The sequence below is a fragment of the Mastigoproctus giganteus genome, chromosome 11, assembly GCF_048544385.1.
Source record: "Mastigoproctus giganteus isolate SK-2022 chromosome 11, ASM4854438v1, whole genome shotgun sequence".
NCBI classification, from domain to species: Eukaryota; Metazoa; Arthropoda; class Arachnida; order Uropygi; family Thelyphonidae; genus Mastigoproctus; species Mastigoproctus giganteus.
The window spans coordinates 144,724,773-144,740,689 of NC_143585.1; the positions used below are offsets into that span (position 1 = coordinate 144,724,773).

Here is a 15,917-nt window from a genome sequence, read left to right on the forward strand (position 1 = left end):
TGTGCAAAATCCTGGAAAGGATGGTCAATTTCACTGCGTATGGTTTTAGAAGCAAATGAACTCCTCTCCGGAATACAATGTGGATTCCGAAAGAACAGGTCAATGCTCAACCAAATAATAAGGCTGGACACATCAATTCAAGATGCTTTTCTCTAACTCCAGCACCAGGTGTCAATTTTCTTTGATAAGAAAAAAGCATATGACATGGGTCTTAGGCAGTGGTGTGCAAATTGTGGCATGCGACCCCCAGAGGGTTCGTGGCAATTTTTAAATAAAATTTTCTATGTAGAGACCTTACTACTCAAACAAAGTCTGAGATATGAATGAACTCTACTGCCACTTTTTATTTTGTTAGGCTGGTTACACATGTGATGCAGGTGGAGTTCTTACTTATTGTCCATGTCAAGAATATGCCTAATTTGCTCGTTGGCTATGGACACATAGAAAGCATCCGACTAGTGCGACTTTCTTAGTATGTATTAATACTTCTCAGTACTACTCAATTGCTGAACGATAATTTCTTTACCTCTTAATTCGTGCTTCCTACAGCACAAATTCTCAAATTGCCTGAAGGTCAGAAGTACGAATATGCAGTGTCAGTAAATATGTTATATAGCAAGTTTCTTGCATGCACACTTTATTCTGTTTTGTAATTCGGTGCTTTCATGTCAACTTGGATGTATTTTTCATTCCTCTGCTACTTTTTATATTGCATGTTTCACTGTTATTATCCTTGTCTTTAAGGAGAAAAAAGATATATATTTTACCATGGGTAATCAGAACAAAATGGCCACGGAGTGACGACAATGTTACTACAGATACTTCAGAAGCTAATAAGGTAAGAAATATATCATATGAAAATTTGGACACTAATAATTGGCAATTGCACTGCACTTTCAAGTGTAGTGCAACCACGAATTTCTGGTAGAGAGCCATCATATTCCAAACCAAAAGGAATGAAAAAGAATAGAAAATATCAAGAGGAATTTATGAAGTATGGCTTCACTTACAGTGTTGTTGATGATGAGCAACATCCTGTTTCATAATGTTACGAAAAACTGGATAAAGAAAGCATAAAACCTATTAAATTAAAAAGACACTTGCGTATTGAAACATCCAGAGCTAATGAAAAAAACTGAATCCTTTTTCAAGAGACAAGCCGACGGCATACAAGGTCTGAAATCTTTCATGAAGAAACATGCAGCAGTTCCTTGTAAAGCTTTAAGAGCATCTGTGGAAGTTTCATATTTAATAGGGGAAAATTTGAAATCACATACTACTATTGCTGAATCTCTTGTTCTCCCTGCTACAATAAAAATGATTTCAATTATGTATGGAGAAAAGTACAGCAATGATTTGAAAACTATTCCTCTATCCAGAGACATTACATGTGCTGTATTACAGTTATTGAGGACAACCTAAAATTCAATTTATTAAATCAATTGAGAGAAAGTCCAATTTTTGTAATACAGTTAGATGAATCCACAGGTATTTCAAACCTTGCTCAACTTATTGTATATGCCAGATACTACTACAAGGGAGATATTTTGGAGGATTTTCTGTTTTGCAAAGCTTTGGAAGGAAGAATGATGGGCAAGAAGATTTTTGATGTTATAAATATTTTCTTTCAAACAAATAACGTAACGTGGGAAAAAGTGATTTATATTGATGGTGTGGCTGCATTAACAAGAAAATAAAGGTTTAAAAGGCAAAGTAAAGGAAATTGCTCCACAACTTAATGATTTATATTTTATGTAAATCATTAAGTAATGTAATTTAATTATGTAAATCATCACAAATATAGTTTTTAATCATTGCATTATAAATAGGGAAGCATTAGTAACGAAGGAAATGAAAATTGATTTGCACAAAGTTTTGAAAGATGCAGTAAGTGTGATCAACTTTATTAAAAGTAGAAGCGTAAATAGAAGACCTTTTGCTATACTTTAATGAAATGGGATCTACTTATGAAACACTTCTTTTATATATGAAAGCGAGGTGGCTGTCCAGTGGTAAAGTTTTGTGACATCTTTTTGACCTCAAACATGAAGTTTTTATCAGATAAAAATCAGAACCTTGTTCAGTTGTTTACAAATAAAAAATGGCTTGGAAAACTTAGTTACCTTGTTGATATATTTGAAAAACTTAATGATTTAAATTTAAGTCTTCAAGGACAGGGAACAAATGTATTAATACTCAATGATAAAATAGAAGCTTTCAAAAAGAAGCTTAATCTTTTGAAAACTGAATTTGAGCAAAATAATACTGAAATGTTCCTATTTTTTTTTCTGATTTTTTTTTTTAATAACAATAATATTGACATTTTACAATTAAGTGGGTGGCAATGATATCATCGCCACCCACTTAACAATGCTAACTAAGAATTTTTTCAAACGATTTAATGTATCTCCAGAAAAAAATTTGTATTGGATATTTTTGATCCCTTGCTTTTGAAATTTCTTCATGCCCCAAAATTACCATTCAGCAAAAGGAAGATCTTATCGACCTGTCGTCTGACGAAGCATTATAGTGCTCGTTCAAGACTGCAACTTGTGAAAAAATTTTGATTTTTTTTCTTTGAGACAAGTATCCAGAATTATCGAAAATGGCAATACAAACATTGCTACCTTTCGGGTCTGCATATATATGTGAGGTTTGTTTCTCAAAATTAACAGCTGTAAAAACAAAACAGTGTTCCAGACTTGATCCAGAAGATGATATGAGATTAGTAATTTCAGACATTGCACCAAATATGGACCGAAAATTATCGCTTATCCATCATTAATTGGTTCATCCTTCTCATCAATTGTTTTGTTTTGTAATTTTTCATTTTTTATTGTTTAGTAATCTTAATTAAAGAATAAGAATTTGATTTGTTGTTTTCAATTAAAATATTAAACAATTATTTTAATGTGTAAATTAAAAAGAAAAGAATTTTTTTTATTCCTTTCTCAGTACTCGAATAAAATTTTTTACTACTTAATTCATAAAATGCCATTTTTCTTCTCTAAAAATCTGGTCATCCTATCTCGGGTTACATTGAGGGGTTACTTCAATTTTATGTTTAATAAAGGGGCTCATGAGAAAATAAGTTTGCACACCACTGGTCTTAGGGACCATCTGTCCCTTTTCATCAAAATTTTTTTGTTAAATCCTTCATTCCAAGTTTGTGTAGGTCTCTCTTTCTCTGTTTTGATATTTTTGTCAAGAGGAGGGAGTTCCCAATGATCAGTTCTTAGTGTTATGCTTTTTGCTATAAATGTTAATTCTGTTATTGAACAACTTCCTTTAACCATAAACAGTGCTTTTGTTGATGATGTAACATGTCACCTTTTCCTCCTCCAACAGTGAAAAGTGCTCTCTTTGTTGATGATTTCAGTATATTTTCTTAGTCATGCAATATGAGGGTTACTGAAAAGGTAATTGCAGCGCATCATTGACCACATCAACTCTTGGGTAATAAGTAATGGTTTCAGGTTCGCATCTTAGAAGAACATTTGCATACACTTTTGTTTGCCAACAAAGCTTTCACCCTGAACTCAAGCCCAGAGAAAACATCATTCCATTAGTATGTGAGACAAAATTTTTGGGGCTTATGCTCAAAAATAAGTTTACATTCCTCCCACATATCCATGAACTCCATAAAAAGTGCACAATGAGAGTGAACCTTCTATATGCTATCTCATCCAATAATTAGGGGAGCTGACTGCTGCAATTTACTCCACTTCTTTCATGCACTTGTCATCTAAATTAGATTGAGTTCCGAGTGTACGTAGCAAGAAATAGCGTACTATGATGGCTAGACCCAGTTCACCATCAAGCCATCCATGTTGCTATTGAAGCATTTTAAACATCCCTTGTTCATAGTTTATATGTCGATGTAAATGAACCACCACTGTTGCTCAAATGAAAGCAATTGTCACTAAAATGGAAATTCCTACCACACAATCACACATAAACATCCATTTTCGAGACACGATGGCGAAAAATGTTATAACACATGCCAGAATGTCAACCATTCCTTTAGTGTGGTTCATGTCCAAGAACTATAAAGATAATTGAACATCACAGTAGACAGTGTTGCCTGGTCACCATGACAACTATTTCCACCCTAGTGTGATTGCATACCATGTGATTTCTTCATTAGAAATTGGGGTAAGGCCATCACCTCATCTTCTGGCTACCAACAACTCTACGCTATCTGCTGAGCTGAATACTCTGACTTCTTGCCTGTCTTCACTGATGACTCAAGTCATCTGTTGGATCTGCTGCCATCTTCACAGATTATACTATTTAGGAAACATTTCCCATGAATGCAACATATATTCAGCTGAATTGTATGCTATAGAGTTAGCCCTGGACCACATTAAAACCCACTATTACCAAAGGCATGTGGTGTATACTGGCTCATTAAGTATACTAAAAGTTTTATGTGGGATGAGATATAATTCTCATTCATATCTGGTCCAGCAGATGCTTCATTCTCTGTCTCTGAGTGTTCTTTCGACATCTGTTTTTGATGAACTGGCTGCAGCCAGATCACCATAATGTCACAGCAGCTGTAGACTGTTAGTCCCTATACAGACTACAGGCAAATAATATCCACTAAATTACTCTAAGTGGCAACAACCTTGGCTTGGGCAGGTTATGAACAAGCTGTATCAGATAAAGCCCATAATCCAATACTGGCAGTCTAGTCTGCACAGGAACCGTAGAGAGGAAGTTGTTATACCTCGCCTCTTCGTAGGACGTAGTCATCTTACGCATGATTACTGCCGAGGGCAGATGACTATGACTCTCTTATATGTGAGAATTGTGGCACCATTCATAATATTCAACTGAGTGTCTATATTATACTAAATATATGTTATACGTGTTTTATACTTTACTGCTTTTTGTCACTGGCTGAGCCATGTACTCAGATTTTATGTGATAATGAGCATGTGTCCATTTTTTTAGCTATTTAAAATCATGAAACCTTTTTATTCTTATTTAAAATTTACCTTCTTATTGTTATACCTTTATTATTATATATTTTGACCTAGTGACCTCATTCATTAAGTCAGTGAAATCTTAGCTTTTATCTTGTCTGGTTTTGGTGCATTGTCATAATTGCTAATACACCAATAAAACTCAAACCAACCATGCAGCAGCAGTTGCAATTCCAAAATCCTCTACATGATTTCCACCTTTTCCAGAACCTTGGGTGGAATTCAGAATGCATAGCAGCAAAAATGCTGAAACATGCATGTGCCAAAGCATACTATACCCAACATCAGAGCCAAAGGGAACCTTGGATCTATTTTAGCTCCTCTATAACCCAGGCTGCTAGCTCAAAAGTAGTTTGGGATATGATTCAGAAAATGAAGCAGAAATATCCACCATGCTCTTTATTGATTATAGAGTGCAATGGATGTTCATTTGCAGATCCAACTGCAGTTGCTCATACTCTAGGGCAGGGTTTCCCAAATTTTTAGAGAAGTGGGCCACATATGAATTTCTGGAATATTTAGTGTGCCGGAGAAAATTCCTAATTTTTGAAAACTACGTTCTCTGCACAACTTAAATGTTATGCAGAGAAACAAATTTTATACCTACCTATATCTACAAATTCAAAAATAAATCGATGGATATATAATATGAAATGATAGAAACAAACTGGTATATGAAATATACCAGTTTGTTTATATCAGATTTTAATTATTACTTATTTATTGTACTAATCACAAATATACAGTCAGTAATACAACAAAATTAATTATTGCTTATTTATTGTACTAATCACAAAAATACAGTTAGTAACAAAACAAAATTATAATTAATGCAATAAAAGTGGTTGTAGAGTGTGACTAAGTTTCGTAATATCGAGTTTTGAAGTACTAGTTTCAATTCTTAAAAAGGCATGTAAGTGTAGGTCATTTAGATGTGTTCGTATTTTTGATTGTACATATTTCATTTTTGAAAAGGTCTGTTTACGTATGCATGTACTTCCGAAAATTGATGTAACCTTTCTTGCAAAATTTTTTTTAATTTTTGGATAATCTGACTCAGATAATGTTGAATAAAATTGAATTAGATTTTCATTTTTAGTATTGTATTTAGTGCATAAAATAGATTAAAGATCTATCAACTCTAATTGTAAATTCTCATCAGCATTATTGACTGGTATGTCAAACGGATTTTGAAAAAGTTCAGACACCTGTGAATTATTTTTAAAATCAGAAAATCTAGCTACAAAATTTTCCTACAATAAATTGACGTTTTGGACAAATTTTTCAGTGGAAAAATTACACCTAGGCATACTTTTAAATAAATTATTGCAACATGGAAAATGTAAAAAATTATTCTGAAGTAGTTGACTTTTAAATAACTCTAGTTTTGTTTCAAATGCTTTGACATTATAATACAATTCATTGACAAGTTTGTCTCGTTCTTGTAGTTTCATATTAAGAAAATTCAGATGTTCACATATATCTGTTAAAAAATCAAGGCTCCACAAACATTTGAGATCTCGCAATTCTGGAACGAGTTTCAATTTTTCTTTCATAAATAGATCTAATTTGAATATGTTCAAAAAATCGCTTCAACACATTACCGCAACTCAACCATCATACTTCATCATGGTAGACAATATGTAAATTAAAACAAATCGCCGTATTCAGCCTCATTAGTTCCAAGAAAATTTTTGAATTGCCAATGATTCAGACCAGACTTGCGAATAAACTTTACTGTTGATATTACAGTTGACATGACTGAATCTACACCCAAAAATTTTTGGCACAAAGACTGCTGGTGAATTATACAATGAAATTGCATTGGTTTTTTAATATTGTTATTCTCAAGATATTTATGAAGCTGACCTATGAACCCAATTTTAGTACTGACCATATTTTTCGTGCCATACGTCGTAACTGCTGATGGCAAATCCCAATTCAATTTGAGGCCATGACTTTCTTCTGACACCCCTCAAAAATATTTTCACATGTATCTTTCAAGCTTTTTAATGCAACTAGCTCTTCAGTTATTGCAAAATTTTGATTTACACCTCTGATAAAAATTAGTAATTGAACTGTATAGTTTGTATTTTTACTCTCATCAATTGCTATTGAAAAATGTGTAAATTCACAAACTTTTTGTACAAGTTGATTTTGAACATCGGCTCCTAAATCTTCTCGTTGATGAAGATAAACTTACAGATGCAAAATTCTTTACTTTCTCAGGACATGCTTCTTCTGCAATTGCCAAACAAATTCGTTTTACAAATTCTCCATCAGTAAAGGCCCTTCCTTCTTTGGCATCGATTTGATTTGGGAGGCTCAAAAACTAGCTAACTGCAGATAAATTTTGATGAGTAAAAGTACTAATCTTCTGTTGTTGACTTTGAAAATTTGGGTCAGTTCTTGGAGTTTTTTCTGCCCCAAAGCTTGAAATTTATTGTAAGTTGAGGCATGTTTTGTGATGTAGTGACGTTTCACATTATATTCCTTGAACACCTACAAGGCTTCATTGCGCATAAGATGTGCAAGTATCATTGAGGAATGCAAAAAAGTAATTAATTGGCTACCACTCATTAAAAACACTATACTCAGCATCGACTTTTATTTTTTTGAACATGAACTTTATGGGGTCACTGAAATAAAAAAAAAATAAAAAAAATACTCATGAATATTGAAGTAAGCACTGATGTGTCTTAAAATTTTATGAAATATTTTAACGTAAAGGTTATTATTATATTCATATCACTGTTATATCACGTGAAATTAATAATGTAGTTTATTAGGCTGTTTGCCTAATAAACTACATTATTATAATATAAAACTTTATTTTATATTATAATATAAAAGAAACTATATTATTAATTATAATTAGGGGGATTTGCCCCCCCCCCCCTTCCCCCGCTTGCTTTTATATGTAATATGTAGAGGTAGGACAGAGTAAGTCAAATCTTTTCTACATAAAAGACACACCTGTTAAAACACACTGATATCTAATATATAAAAGAAAATAGAAAGTGTAAGAAAAAAACTATAAAAAGTAAAATTGTGTGAATTTTGAGTGAATGAAAGTTATTAATTGCATGTTCTATCTTAGCCTCTTCACTGGACAAACTGATGGCTATGCAGGCCCTCAGAGGCCTTATCGTTATCCAAGCTGACACCATGACATCTGGAACGGGTACAGAGAAGGGCAACAAGATTAGTGAATGGAACAAAGGGTTGCTCTTACGAAGAAAGGCTTAAGTTTTGCAAATTACAGAGTCTGGAGACTAGGCACCGGCGAGGTGATCTGATAGAGGTGTATAAGGCTTTGAATGGTTTGAGCATGCTCAATGCCAATGGGATTCTTCATCTTGCTCAGAATCACCTGAGAGGGCATAAATTCAAATTGAGGAAGGACGGATGTCGGATATTTGCCTTTGGCCAGCGGGTGGTTGGTTGGTGGAACCGACTTCCATCACTTGTTGTTGAAGTTGATAGCCTAAACAAATTTAAAGCTCAACTGGACAGGTATTTCGAACGAACAAAGGGGTGAAATGGGAGTGGTTTTTTTTTTTTTTTTTTGGCTGATGCTGAATAAGCTTGCTTTCTTGCATCATATGCCTCTACTAATGCTAATGCTGTAGCTCTTCCCATCTGGCATGGTGTGGGATGCTGACGCTGACCTTTAAGGCAACCCCAGGCCAGTATGGGACAGAGTTGCAAAAAGCATTCTCTGCTATAAGAATCTCTTTCCCTTACAACCTGGGATGGTTGTCTCCTTCCCCCACCCTGGGTGTCCCTACCCCTTTTAGCATGGTGGCTCACCCCACCACCCACTTTCATCTCCCACCCTCTGGACCAGAATGGGTATCCTCTACCAGGGTCCCCTTACTGTCTCCTCTTTCAAATCAGGCAAGTGCCTCGATTATTTCCCCCACTCTGTTCTCTGCTCCTTTTATCCCACCCTCTTCCCATCTCCCCATTATCTCATTTCCAATAAAATTATTTTTTATTATTATATTTATTATTTATTCTTTTTGGGCTCTCCTTGGATGCCTAGACTGCACCAGGATTCACCTTGCCAGAGCTTTCTTCTCTCCTAATGTGTCCTGGGGGCGGTGATGGAAACTGGTGGTGTTAGTGGCTCTCCACAGGCCCCAGGTTAAGTGGTCACAGGAACAACACAACCCACACTAATACTTCACAAAACACCCACTAACACACACACCCTTGTCTTATGCAGAGTATTGTATTCTATGTGGAATTGGGGGAGAGCCCCGGTGCCACCAGACAAAAAAAACAATGTCACTGTGATCGACATCTAATCAGGAAATGACCTATGTAATTATTTACCTGTGCATTTGTAGTGCATGGCATTCTCAAGGTGAAATAAATATCACAATGTAATTATTTACTTGAATTTACATAGGTCACTTAGAAAAAGGCCTTTTGCTTTGGGTTTCATAATGCATGAGGAATATTGTTGCATCCCAAAGAGCAGGACCAAAATATTTCACTGAATTATTTACAAACTATACAAGTGACCCCCGCTTAACACTGATAATTTGTTGCAGAAAAACAGAGCGCTAAGTGAATCCGCACTAAGCGAGCGCCCATACCCATAGGGTAACATATGTATTTGTGAGTTGCAGTCGGTGCCATAGAATATTTCCTAATCAATAATAAATGGTAGCAAAAAGATGCACAAATGTCAGTCAAAATATTTAACATTGAAATATTTGTACATATAAAATATTCTGCATTACATACGTATACTGTATAATTATGTGGTAACTACTCACGTATCAAAATTAAACTTAAAATTCCAATTAAAATCATGAATTTAATTGATCTAAATTGATTTTAATTGATTTAATTTAATTGATGAATTTAATCATGAAAAATGTGTCTATTTTAGGTTGTACTTTGCCCCTCTTCCTGATAAACTAAAAGGAGTTTTAATTTTAAATCTCCCGCAGCGTTACCACCCAACAATAAAGTCAACCGCTGCTTTGCAGCTTTGAAACCTGGCATGTTTTTTCCTTCTTTCAATATGAAACTTCTTTTAGGCATTCGTTTCTACAAAAGTCCTGCTTCATCAAGCATTCGTTTCTACAAAAGTCCTGCTTCATCAAGCATTCGTTTCCACAAAAGTCCTGCTTCATTTATGTTAAAAACTTGTTGAGAAGTATAACGCATAATACCCCTCTTCAATAATTTTAACGATTTCTATTTTGAAAGTTTTTGCTCCTTGATCTGCACTTGCGGCACAGCTTCTCCCTGGATTTTAAATCTATTCAACCAGCCCTTACTAGTTTTAAATGGGTCCACATTTTTTTTTTAGGTGAGTTTTCTTTAGATCATCATATAGCTAATCTCTCTCTCTTTTTTTTTTTTTTTTTTTTTTTATATATAATATTTAACTTGACTGAATTCTGCATTGGATATTCTTTTCAATAAAATTAGTTAGTCTCTCCATTTCAATCCTAATAGCCGGCCTAGCCATAGTTGCTTGCAGTGGAACAGCTGTCTTTCCCGCTGCTAAAATTAATTCTTTATTTTTTTATAATTGTTCTTACAGTTAAACTTGCCAGTCCTAAATTATGGCACACATCCGCTTGTCGTTGACTGGAATCGATTTGCTTCAAAACATCTAATTTAATTTGCAAATTCAATCTTTTTCTTACATTTATAGTCTTTGTACTGCATCGAGACATTGTTGCTTTTTCATTCTTATCTGACATTATTAACTCTTCGAATAATTAATATATTATGCATAATTAATAATAATTATAATATTTATTATAATAAATAATAATTATGATACAATGTTCGAGTAAACTGTCCGTTACGCACAATGTCTAATACTGTACTGAGTGATGACTAGACTTCGGATAAATGCATATAACGCAAATATTACAAGCAATATACTTGATCATTTTTTAAAATGTTGATCTTGGAACTACGTAACAAGTCACTGTACTGCAATTAAATTAGCCTGCGAGAAAATTTCACTGTGCGTGGGAAAATTTCTCAAGTCGGTACGGGAAACATTTTAATGCCATTTTGCTATTCATTTTCAAGCCATCAACTCCATCAAATGAAACGATTTCGTTAAATATGCCAAAAATGCAATCTGTAAAAGAGTGTTATAGTCAGATACGGGTTATAATGTAAGAACAGCATTATAGCGAATCAGTGTAAAGCAAACCATGTTATAACGAGGGCCTTCTGTACAAATATTTAAAATACAGGTAGTTCTCGACTTTACGAATTAATTCGCTCCTCGCACATGCTTGTAAAGCGGGAATTTTTTTCCCATAGACGTAATGTTAAAATTAGTGGTTACGTTCTTAACAATGAAATTATTTAGATAATTAGTTTATGCTTAAACAATGATTGATTTATCCAAAGCAATAAAAACCTAGCTTGTAAAATCAAGCAAATTATAATAATAAATAAATTATTTCTGACTTACAAATGTTAAAGAAAGTTTATTCTTCATCATCATCATCATCGACTAAATGCACACTCGTTGATCACACATTGTTGGTCTGTTGTCACGACACTCGTTGTTGGTTTGTTGAAGGCACAAAGAGTCGTCTTCTCCAGAAATGCATCAAGAGACATTTGTTTCCAAGGTAGTCTTCTCTTTTCTTTATAAATTTCATGATAGCATGCATAAGCATTTTTTAAATCATTAGCAACTTTCCTAGTATGCTCCAAATTTTGAATCTTGTGAATCGAAAATCTAAATTGCTTTTTCTATGTGTTGAAAAGCTTCGTCTAGCCCCTTGAGAGTGAAGGAACTAACAGGAGTTTCGGCTGTAAAATCTTCTTCCTCAGCTTCTTCACATTTTGCTGTTTCAAAAAGGTCTTCATTTGTGAGCTCTCCATTATGTGCTTGAAACAGATTAGTGACATCAATTGAAGAAACGTCAAGCTGCAATTGATTAGCAATCTGCTTCTGTTGCAAAATTATCAATAAACTGAGGATATAGTTTATTCCAAACACCCTTCAAGTTCTGTAATTTTGTTCCAGGTTTGTTGTATTATTTTAATTGCATCTAAAATATGGAATTCTTTCCAAAATTCTTTAACAGTTGGACCTCCCTCCTAATTAGCATGTCAAATGTCTTTCGCAGATAATGTGCTTTAAATGTTTAAATAATGCTCTGGTCCATTGGTTGCAAAAGTAGTGTCGCAATTTGGTGGCAAAAAATTTATTTTGATATTAGGGTGGTGGGTGGCCAGGTGCGTTATCTAAAATCAGAATCGCCCGAAAAGGAATATTTTTATCTTCACAATACTGTTTTACTTCAGGCACAAAGTGAGGTGAAAACCAATCTGTAAATAAAGGAATGAAGATAAAATTCTGATATCCCAACAATATCTGCCTTTGATGTTTTGACCAACACCTCAAATTCATCAAATTTATTTAGCAAACTCCTAGCATTGGTGTACACGCATGTATATATGCACCTGTTCCTATTCTTAGCTACCCTAATACAGCCCATGTAGTTACTTGAAAGAATAACTTTTACCTCTGCCAGTAGCTACTGTTAATCTATTAGTCCGTGTATCTCCCCCAAGCTAGCAGTTTTTCGACCCACCTAACACTGTCTCGATAGCATCAGCAAATATTCTTTCACCCTTTCTATTTAAGTGTATCCCATCCATGTAGAAGCAGTCTTCATGTTAACAAGCACAGACCAGGCTGAGAAAAATTCTGCCCCTTGAGCCTTGCACAATCTGTCCAGGGCCGACTTTTGAGAGCAACTGTGAAATATTGCTTAGCTTTGCCTTAACTATTAATAAATATCTTTTGTTTATATTTCTATTTGTGATGCTAGTCATTAATGTAATGTACCATTGTGAAAAAGGGTTAGAAATGTGAAATTCCTAGGTGATGCATTTTCTTTGAACATCAGTGTATATGCATAAATATAAATATACAGATTATACATATTTATGAATGTTATAATTGAATATGAGAAAACAAAAAAGGAAATATTTATTATTTAACATCAAAATACTATAATAGTCAGTTCACAAAAACCACATTGTTGACAATAATCACAGTTTAATAATATGAAAATCACCAATTAAAATTTGCAAAAAAAAACAAAACAAATTATAATCAAGCATGCAAGAACTGTACGGTAATAATCTTATTCTTCTTTGCTTTTTTTCTTTGCATGTGTATCAATCACTTCATTTATTAATGTTTCTGGTAACTCATTTGGACCCTCTTCCAATGAGTTATTCAATATTACAGTACAGATGCATATATAATAAAAAGGATATAAAATGTATTGTTTATAGGCCGCAACCAAACTGTCCTGTTTGTGGTATACAAAGGAAGAATTAGCCACAAGTAGACCCTTGCTGTGGAAAAAAAAATAAAATAAAATAATGGGAATGTGAAAACTATAAAGCGAAACTGCTGTCGATTGAATTAGTGGCTGCAGATTCCCCTGAAAGCTGCGGAACACTTTATAATTACAATAGCATCTGTCAGGAACCAATTCAGGCGAACCTATTCGTGCCTGCAATCTTGTTTGCAATATACAAACAAAGAATTAGTCACAAGTGGACCGTTTGTGTGAAACACTATCAAGAGATGGTTCGTGTGAAAATAAAAGGAACCTGAAAACCATAAAACGAAAATGCGGACACTTGAAATCGTGACTTTTAGTAGTTACAATTTGTGCAGCCAGAAATATTGCCCTTTTAATTATTTTGAAAATTTCATGTCCTTTGAATTTTAGTGATTTATTTTCGCCGTGTGTACTACCTAACAAGTACCACATTAGTTGATGTGTTTTTCGTGTTATGTTTATTTGACATAAATTTATTGAATTTGTGTTTTATAAAATAAAAATTACTATTTTTCACCTGAGGGGGATTTTATTCCACTGTGGGTGAAACTCACCCCCTGGATTCAACAATTGGTCTAAATGGATGTTAGCTGAACTGATAAGACTTGTGGCAGAGAAGAAAAATGCATGAGATGCATATACATTTTCAGGAAACACAAATGTCTATGATAGATATAAACTACTCTGTAATCAAGAACACAAAGAACATTAGAAAAGAGAAGGCAGATTACGAGAAATCTTTGGCAAAGGATGCAAAGAAAAACAGCAAAGACTTCTTTACTTTTGTAAACACTAGAAGCAAGGGGATGAATTGGATTAGTCCATATGATATCGATGGTTTGACTCAGTGACAGTCGAACAAACTGAATGAGTATTTTGCATCTATATTTACACACAAGGAATTCTTTAGGGAAGGGAATGCCAGAAGTTTATCAAACTCTAGCAGAGAGCTAAATGATTTTGTAATAACTGAGAGGAAAGTGGAAGAAAAATAGTTGAAGTTAAACATAAGAAAGGTACCTGGGGTTGATGGGATATATCTAATTATATTAAAGGAGGCAATAAATGAAGTTAGCAAACCCTTAGCCATAATTGTGAGAGCATCCTTGGATTCAGGGGAGTTTCACACATCTCCAGTCCACGGCAGATGTGCAAATGTATCCTCAATTCAGAAAGGGGGATTAAAGAGTGACACAAGTGATTACAGACCTGTTAGTTTAACTTCTGTGCCAGAGAAAATAATGGAGTCACTGGTAAAAGAAGTAATGCAGGATCATCTAGACAAGACTGCAGAAATAGTTCAGACACAGCATGGGTTTGTTAAGGCGAAATCTTTGACCAATTTGATCATATAATGTGATCACAAAGGAACTGGATGCAAAAAATAATTTTGATATCAAACATTATTTCTCATACTTTACGGAGTTGAACTTTCGTTCAGGTGCCGTCCTACATAAGATACTATACATACTTGAATTTCAGGAAAGCTTTTGATACTGTTCTGCATATATAAGACTGCTGTACAAAGTGGAGCAATGTGGCATTAAGGGTAAGTTGCTGCTATGGATAAAGGGATGGTTGAGTTTGGAGAAGACACAGTAGTAATCAACGGATGCTGTTTGTTGAATAATGTTATTAGTGGAGGCCCCAAGCTTTGGTGTTAGTCCCATTGTTGTTTTCTATATTTATCAATGATATTGATGAAGGAATATCAAGCTTAATGTTGAAGTTTGTAAATGATATAATGGTTAGCAAGGTGGCTGATGATCAGAATGGTGGTATGCTACTGCAACAGGATCTAGAAAAAATTGGCAGATGGGCTGAGAAATAGCAGTTCAAGTATAACATTGACAAATGCAAAGTACTGCATGTGGGTAGCAGCAATAATACAATAATGTAGTGTGTGGTACTACACTCAGGGTAGTGGAAAATGAAAAGACCTGGGGTAATTATGCAGTCGGATATGAGGTTCTCATGGGGTTTGTCAATGATATAGAGGAATTTTGTTAGTAGGAATAAGGAGGTGATTATCTCATTCTATGAGGCAACAGCCAGACCAAATATTGAGTACTGTGTATAGTACTCAAGATGTGGCCTCCAGGTATACAGGTCTGGAGGCCATTTTGGGGCCACACCTTGAAGAAAGGCTTCGGTTTGGCAAATTTCAGCATCTGGAGACTAGGCATACCAGCGAGGTGATCTGATTGAGGCTTTGAATGGTTTGAGCAAGCTCAATGATAATGGAATTATTCCTCTTGGTTAGACTGTGCATGTGAGGGGTCACAAATTTGATCAAGGATGGTTGCAGAATAGATATGCAGAAGTTTGCATTTAGCCAGCGTGTGGTTGATTGCTGGAACAAACTTTCATCTATTGTTGTTGAAGTTGATATCTTAAATAAATTCAAGGAAGAATGCGACCAACTATTGGAGGGAATGACGAATTGATGAAATGGGAGTTTTTTTTTAATTTTTTTTCTTCCTGATGATGTATAAGCTTGCTTTCTTGCATCATTTTCCATTACTAATACTAATATAACGGAGTATTCAAAAGTTAT

The 15,917-nt window shown here is 34.4% G+C and overlaps 1 protein-coding gene across 3 annotated transcripts in view; it reads left to right on the forward strand.

Annotated features, from left to right (window-relative positions):
* LOC150078496 (leucine-rich repeat protein soc-2 homolog) overlaps window positions 1-15,917 on the forward strand; it is a 487,454-nt gene that overhangs the window by 51,642 nt on the left and 419,895 nt on the right. The window lies entirely within an intron of this gene.